Raw genomic sequence first — 9,166 nt, forward strand, 5'->3', positions numbered from 1 at the left:
CAGCATAGGGTGGGGGTTGGTCATTTTCAGGGGGGTTACTTGTACAGTCACCGCAAGGGTGATACAGAAATACAACCTTCCCTCCCTTTTCTATCTCCTGCTCGGTCCATTTCTCTCTGTGAACAGCCTTGGCCACATTAAACCAGGCTTCCGCTGTCTTCAGCAGGTTGTTATCATTCAAAATTCCTCTCTTTTCTTTCAATATCTTTCGCCACTCTTCTGGCTGTAACCTGCCTTCTGCTGCAGTAATGCCAGATACTTTAAACAGCCTACTTGGTTTCTTAACATACTCTGCTCCCTCTCTCTCGGCCACTAGGTGGCAGGCTAAGACTCCTTTCTCTGTCTTACTTGCCTGTGTTCCCATGGTTACACACTTTATGGCACCAAACTTGAATCCGAGCTTTTTCTCACTTTTTTTTTTTAAAGCTGCACTGTAATTACTTGCAAAAATGTCCTGCCTTTTTTAACTTATAACACTTTCTTTCCCTTCCAAACAATATACACAGTCTATAATTGTATCCCAATTTCTGCATATAAACCTTTCATAAAAATTAGCCTCAATACCAACTTCCTCAACTATTGGCAAATTCACTTGCTATTTCTTTCCTATTCACTTTCTTTTTTTTTTTTTTAAAGCAAAGCGTACCTTAACGCGGAAAAAAAAAAAACAGGAGTTCGGGCAGTTTAACGTCATGGGGCTATCTCTTTTACTCTCAACAATCCCCACCCATCCTCATGAATTCTCAACACTAATACACAAACACGTTTTGGACATAACATACCACTTGATTACGAGAGAGAGGAAAAGGTTGTTCAGGAATCAATCGGCAGGATTCCGCGCTGTTACCAACCGTAACGCGCCTTTAACACCCCTCCCTCTGCAACGCGCCAACCACGCAGTCACTCCAGGGATCATGTGTTCCTCTCTGAACCGACTATACCTTACTCCCCCTTTACCGCTCCTTCCACCAAGTTTACAATGTACAATGACAAGACCCCTAGTCAGCCGGCAAAAATCCCACTCCACTCCGGGCTCCCACTTGCGGCACTGACTAACATATACAACATGTAAACATATACCGGGTGACAGATAGTCTAGGTAACAGGTTTGAGTTTAAAACGGGCTCTGGGCAAGATATCTACCTGTCTTTAGGTGACCTTCGGAGAGCCGTATGAGACACAGAAATAGACCAACAGCGGAGACAGTGCGTATCGGTAGATAATAAATGTTATCTTACCGTACTCCAGAGGTGATCAGTCTCCTGCCGCATCCGCACTTGGTCCACCCCGGTCCCTCTGCGCACGGCTGTCTGTTGGTTCACAACCCAGTGCCCCACGTTAGAGCGCCAACTGATTTGGATAATTTGGATCAGACCAAAAACGTCTTCAGAGTATCTGTCCCCGTCCAGATTATTTTCCCTATATATATATATATAGTGCATGCACTGAGAAAAAATCACGCTGACACACAGGAGTTCAGAATGATAATGTCTGACTTTATTCCTACAGACCACGTTCATATACAGAGGCTATAGGGGAGGGGGTTTGTATGCAAAAGAGCTGTCTCAGTGGTTCTTTGTTAGGTCTTGTGCTTGTATGGTCTTGTTATTATGATTTATGGTCTTGTTTTTGTAGTTTTTGAACATATCAGCATTGTAATGGAATTCCTGGGTGCCATCTTCCATACTTGATGGGAGGGGTAGCTGTGATAGCCATTTTGAGTAAGGAATCATAGCAAGGTACACATTACAGATGAAGAAATAGGCATTTTATCCAATCCATCACAATAGCACTTTCGCCAGCAGAAGCTCCTGAAGGACAAGGGTGTCATGGGAGACCAGAACAGAACTGCAGAGTTGAACAAAAGTGAATTTATTGGAATAGGTTTCCAGAAACTTCCAGCACATAAAACACAGAAACTCACCCAACTGGGGGAACAACCTAAAGTCCTAGCCCGTCCGGAAGCTTACCCCGATACACGTTCCAAACGTGTGCCGCTGGCCTCTGTAGTATGGGCAGCACTATCTTGCTCTCTGCAGGCTAGCAGTTTTAAATTCCCTGCCATTGCTTCACTCCAAACAGCTTTGGCCAATGCTGCACACACAGACCGCAGCAACTGTGGATGCTCCAGACCCCTGCACTGGGTCTCCTCAATTCCCTTCTGCTGACTCCCTGTCAGCTCTTCCTTTACAGGGGCTCTGCAAGTCCAGAGCCTTCACAAAAAATATTCAGCCGAGAATTACTTTTGAGGCTGGGGAGGTGTATTTATAACTCTGTCTCAATCAGGAGATGCCAGCTAGTCTGTGTAGGAACAATATTTCTTATCTCTGCACATGGCCCTAGACCCGGTTGACGAGATTACTGGGGTTGAAGGTGGGCCAGGACAATGCTGATTCCACCCCCTTACAGCTTTCTTGCAGAGCAAGTCCACTCAACAGGTGGTCGACCTCTCCCTGGTTCCTCAACAGTGGGCCTAATCCTATCAGTGTCCAGGCCTACAATACCAAACTCTGATGTGATTACAGCTCATTGAGAGTTAACCCCTAGAGGTCCCCATTATTGGACAGAACTGTACATCACTGTTTTATATACTTTAAGAGGAACATATATACTGTAGGACTGATGCAATCAACTGTACATACATAAATAACTACTTCATACTGATACTGTAGGGGTAATGGTGGGTTTAACCTTTATTTAAAAGCACTCCCCTACCATCACAGAGGGTTTTACTTGAACCCAAATCTACAAGAGCTCGGACAGATTTTTCCCCAACAAGGCCTGGAACCAGCCACGGCAAGTAGTTTTTTCCGACGGAGGATATGGCGATTGTCCGGTCAATGGCGCAATCCATCTGTGGGTACTCCAAAGGATGGTGGCCATTTTTCCCAGAAATGGAACATGGAAATGAGTTGACATGGATACCCCTCAGCTGGACAAGAGATGAGACCAGGAACTGGGTGGGTTTTTGTGCAAGGTCCTCTGAAGTTTCCCTCTTTTGGTGATGAGTCGATATCAGGAAGTAGACGAGTATCACAATGGGCACTGGCATCAGAACCTCTCTACTGATGGGTTGTAGTGTTCATGCGTGTCCGGTATCCTCGTTTGGGCCTCAGGCAGATCTTGTGGAATCTGCACCATCAGGTTCAGTTAATTCTCCTTGTCCTCTGCCCCAAGGAAATTTTTCACAAGCTGAACAGCCACAATTAGGGTTTTGGCAGCATGGCACTTTACTTAGGAGCAGGAGGGAGGAGTTAACACCTGCAAGAATAGCTCCAGAACAACCTTTTCAAAGATCTACTTCTTGGTGTGCTGCTCTGGCTGCATCCAATGGTTACACAAGTCCAACAAGCATTGAGCTATGACCTAGGGTTTCACTTTGGCGATGTATTTCAAAGTCCAGAAACGCTACCGGTAGGACTCTGGGTTAAGACCTAAGTGATCCAGAAGGGCTGATTTTACCAGCTGATAGTCCATAGCCTGGTCTGCATGAATGCCCTGATATGCCTGGGCTTCCCCTATTTAGGAGATGGATTAAAGTGATTCCCCAGCGATCCACTGGCCTGCTTTGCGCAGTGGCAACCCTATCAAAGGCTAAAAGGAAAGCCTTCGGGTCATCTGCTGGCTCCATTTTTCACAAGAGAACTGGTAAGCTGTTTGGAAGTTCTGGTCTGGTTGACTGAGGGACCGGGACAGCAGTTGGGCCAGCTTTTCATCCTGTGCTTGTGAAGACAAAAAATTCTAGAGCGCTCTCTCTGACTATAACAAATGAAAAAATAAAGCACTTATATTGCCGTGCCAGAGGGCCGCTGCATATAGACCAATGCTGGTGTACACCTACAGAGTCCACTGTCCACAGCTCAAAACCCTATGGAGAACCTTTCCTTGTTCCACGTTGGAAATGGTGAAAAAAGAAAACAAGGGAGCGCGAATCAATAAATGTCTACAGAGTAGAATGCCATGAAATCAAATGGCAGACTGGTTAACAATGTAGCCTGACTTACCTAACACCTCAGTGATGCACAAGGGTTAAACTACAGTCAATGCACTTTCTGTGGTGTAATCTACAAAGGGGTGGGTTAGTGAAGTAAAAATCTATATGAAACACAGTTACTCACACGGCCTTGTGTGAGGGTAGGATCTTCAAAGATTTCTTTTCCTGCTCCTTCAGATTCGTGAGGTCTCTGCTTGTCCTCCCATGTGGCTCTTCCTTGCGTGGGTTTGTTGAATACTCCCACCGAGTGCCAGTAAAATGCAGATTGAGTGGAAGTAAACCACATGAAATGTATTAAAACATAAATAACAGTATACACTTACATATCTAAAACCTCCCATTGGGTGCATCAAAGTTCACGAGGATGGTTACACCAGGGCACTCTCTGCTTCTGCGTCCGGGCAGCAGTCGTTGGAATGCACCTGCACTCCTTCACTACGGCGGCCTCTGTGATTAAAAAAATCTAACCTTTAGGGGTAGCCAGAAATGGATAAGAGACATAACGTCTTTTAGATTGTAGTTGTGGTTTTATACTGCTAATAATAATCTATTTCATAGGGGGCACATTACAGGTTTAACCATGGATTTAAGGGACACAAGATGTTGAGGGCCTGAAACTGCAATCACCAACATGCACTGGATATAGTAGGGATCCAGTATTCACAGTGGGTGAATAATTAATATTTTAAGAGAAGAACAGCCTCTGGGGAGGAAAGTGGAGCACTGCGCAGGGCAAAAGTACAGGAACCAGCACACCATAGTGGTGTGCTGGTTCCTGTACTTTTGCCCTGCGCAGTGCTCCACTTTCCTCCCCAGAGGCTGTTCTTCTCCTGATCTTCTATCAAGTTGGATGCACGCTTGCACAGATCGCTTTCACTTCATACAAACAGTGAGTGTACTGTGGTATTGCCTGGCTGGTTACTGACTATGTTACCTATATGTTCTGTGGCTCTATCTGAGTGTGGTTGGTTAAAAGGGGAAACTCTACCACTGGTATGTGTATCTCCCTAGTACCCTATAAATCCCACTCTGTGGTTTAAGCCTGTTAGATTTGGCGGTCACATGTTTATGAACTATAGGTTATGATGACACTTCATGTCAGTACTCCTTTTCAATATATTGGAGCAGCTTTAGAAGGATTTATACATCCAGGATCAAGATTGCTATTATCCATTATATAAGGGATTTATTGGATGTTATATGTCATACGCCTGTGATTCATTCTGCTGCACTGTGGATGGATTCTATGTCCTTTTTTCATATAATTAATATTTTAATATTCATATTTCTAAACAATTTTTAAATATTAAATTTTACATTTCTTAAATGCTCACTACTCTGAAGCTGAGCTGACATTTTAAGAATAGGAATGAAGATATATCATCTGCTATTTAGGAGACAATCTGTTATTTGACATTTTTATGGTGTGTTCAATTTATTTTTTATGTATCCTAGAGTTGAGCTAACATTATTGAAGCTCATTCTTTTCATTTTAGAATATATTCTTGGAGTGAAAGTTTTTATCATGTGTATAGTTTGTTGTCTGCACATTGTACACTGGCGACACACTTTATTCGAGCTTGGCTAGTCCCACGAATTCGGGTATACCCGGGTGTATTGAGGTTTGTGACTGTTTTCTGCCCGAGTACATTGAGTTATTTTCCAAGCAGGGATTGAAGCATTTTATTCCCGCTGGCTGCAATACTGCACAGTATATATATATAAACTGCATTACAATTCATGAATTTATGCCATCTGGTAGACACGCGAAGCATTGCAGCCTATTAAATCCTAATCATTATCATTTAACAGATCAGCCGCCCATCAGCCAGGCATGAACCCAGGCTGGGAAGGCAAATGCAACGGGGCTTGTCAGAGGTTAGTAGTGGCTTATTCCAGGTATCTGCCAGGTACATACCGGGTATTTGCTCGAATAAAGTGTGTCGGTGCAGTATGGTTGTTGTAACTACAATGGGGTTTGCTAATGTGACAAGCCAACAGGCATAATCCACACTTGCCAGCCATTTGAGAAGGAGCAGGACTTTAAAAACAGGCTTGTAATTTCAAAATATAAAAAAGCGCCAGGACTTGTCTATGCGCTGACAACCTTTAACCCCAGAAGATTGATGACATCAGTGACGCCCTCCGACAGAAAGTTGGAGGATATTTAAACCCTCTGATGGACGCCACAAAGATACAGAGAGCCTGAGGAAGCAGTACTAGCGAAACGCGTTGCTCAAAATCATCCAGATTTTTTTTCCCCGGAGGCCGCCGTTGTGAGGGAGTGCGGGTGCATTTCAGCTGTGCATTCCAACGACTGCTGCCCGGATGCAGAAGCAGAGAGCGCCCTGGTGTAACCATCCTCATGAACTTTGCTGCACCCAACAGGAGGTTTTAGATATGTACACTGGCGACACACTTTATTCGAGCTTGGCTAGTCCCACTGTTATTTACAGTATGTTTTAATACATTTCATGTGGTTTACTTCCACTCTGTTAGGAATCGGCGTCCCCTGAGTCCCCCACACACAACACACCCTACCTTCAGGGAAACCCTGGACGCATGGCGCAACCCTGCCTTACCGGCCTCCACGGCTCCTCGCATCTGTCTCCGTTGCGGGATTACCCCCCTCGGCGATTCCGTCACCATTCCTCCGCCTCAGAGCTGAGCGCGTTCCCTTCTCCCAGCACGCGCGCAGTCTCCTCCGGCGCGGGTCATGCGCACACTATTCTCCCTGCCCCTGGACTTCAGGCTCTGCCCCTGCAGGCTGCGCGGGCGTACTCACTGGACTACTAAGATTCACCTGGCTTGTAATGGCTGCACCAATCCAGAGAGTCTTCCTGCACTTCCTCCTGACCTGTCCCCGTTCCTGATTGGACCTCCCGGCTTTATCTAGCTTCTTGGTACTCTCAGTCTTTGCTCGACATAGTCTCTGCATGGATGTTATGCGGTCTACTCTTGGTGATTTCACAGGTTCTGACACGGCTCGTACGACTACCCCCTTTGGCTCTCGACCTCGGCTCTCCTCAGATTACGCACTCTCTGGCTCCCATCAAACACGGCTTGAACTACGACCTTCCTCCACTCTCTGCTCCCTAACCTCGGCGTGATATTCACGATTCTACTTCTACACCCGGTACCAGCAAGTATTGTCTACCTTACTACATCTGGCTTGGCAACGCTTAATACCACACTCCGGACACGCTCCCTTTGCTGCGGGTGTGTGTATTACCACTTCCCCCTTCAGCTTAGGGGACGGGTCTGGTCTGTGGGCAGCACCGGCGTAACACACTCTCTCTACATTTCACATACACTCGGTGGGAGTATTCAACAAACCCACGCAAGGACGAACCACATGGGAGGACAAGCACAGATCTCACGAATCTGAAGGAGCAGGAAAAGAAACCTTTGAAGATCCTACCCTCACACAAGGCCGTGTGAGTAACTGTGTTTCATATAGATTTTTTTCACTAACCCACCCCTGTGTAGATTACACCACAGAAAGTGCATTGACTGCGGTTTAACCCTTGTGCATCACTGAGGTGTTGGGTAAGTATGGCTACATTATTAACCAGTCTGCCATTTGATTTCATGGCATTCTACTCTGTAGACTTTCATCCTGTGCTGCCTGCTACTGGGTTTGGTGCTAGAATTTCTGCTGCAATTGTCGCAGTAGTAGTCCATTTTACCTGGCCTGCCCGTGTAGAAACACCCCGCTTTGTTTGGCCTGCTGATACAGAAACTCCTTTAAAAATGGTTTCATTTTTTTGTGTGTGTGGCCCTTTCAATGCAGGGGCCACTCAGTACCCCACTCTGACACCTTGCTGTGAGGTCACAACGACACATGGGTTGTCAGTGGGTAAACTTTTATTCACAGCCTCAAAATATGAAACATATAAAAGCTTACTTTCAGAATATTAGAACAGTCAAAAAACAAAAAGACCCGAACAGGGCTGTGCACTTTTCCAGAAAGCTCAGCCTTTAATCCGGCCAAGGCTGTACCTTCTGGGAGATATGAGGGCTCTTGCAGCCTGGTTGGCAAAGTAGCCCTCCATGGGTGTACAGTATATAGGCTTATAGACTGTTGGCAAGCCCTTTCTGGAAACGGGGAGTTCAAGTCGAGCAGTCTCACAGGGAGTAAAGACAAAACAAACAGGCCTTTTGACAGGATTTTCGTATATCCTCCTTCAGAGTCGCATGGTGTATGTATCCCTGATTATCACAGAACCCAGACTACTGAGAGATCCAGGATTTTAAAGCCCTATTACGAGCAACCTGGTAAATTAAGTCAGCCTGATGTCAGGCTGAGTTTAACCTTTTCACTGCTGGAAAAAAACCGCATAGGTTACCTATGCAAAGTGTGTGTGTGTATGTGTGTGTTATATATATCACTTGTGAGCACATTCACATGTCTTGGCAGGTCTACAACCCTACCTTTCACCATTATCCGCAGCATACAGTGCTTCCACTGCAAGGGATTCTGGGAAAGGACATGCAAATGAGCACACAATGTGTCCTCTTTTGTCTGAAAATCCATTGTTACATGATGGAGCCCATATAAGCTAATGCTCACTGTTAAAAAGTCTTAAGGACGCAATGCGTAGGGTGTGTTTTGGAGTACATGTGCAAGTACCCCCTGAATTTTATATGTTCATTTGTATGCATGATCATACCACAGGAACTTGTAATTCTATGCTAAGAGTGTAGCCTGTGTACTGAATGCTGCCAATACAGTGAGTAACCACTGAGAGGAGCTACAGTCTATCCAGGAGTTCCCTGTGACATCACAAGTCACGCGAGATATCGTTGAGCAGAAAGGCTGGAGCAAAGAAGTGCACAGAGTGCTCGGCATACGGAAGCTATTCACCTACTCACCGGCCCCTGCAGCACATGGTGGAGCCCTCAGACGGACACCTGATACTCTACCGGGACCCTGCACTGTTGGCGATTGAGCTGAGACTCATAAATGCTTTTGTTTCTGTGATGTTTGTGAGTGCGCAATCTATATTTTAATCAGTCCCATATATATTTTTGATACCTACTACACTATGAGTGCGCCTGTTGTTTTTTTGTTTTTTCCTTAGATAAGCTTGAGGGATTGGTGGTCCCTTTTTACAGGCTGCAGAGACTCTGAAGGACAGTGTTTGGGAGTGGACTATTATTTGTATTGTA

This window comes from Ascaphus truei, unplaced genomic scaffold (assembly GCF_040206685.1).
Source record: "Ascaphus truei isolate aAscTru1 unplaced genomic scaffold, aAscTru1.hap1 HAP1_SCAFFOLD_692, whole genome shotgun sequence".
Taxonomy (NCBI): domain Eukaryota; kingdom Metazoa; phylum Chordata; class Amphibia; order Anura; family Ascaphidae; genus Ascaphus; species Ascaphus truei.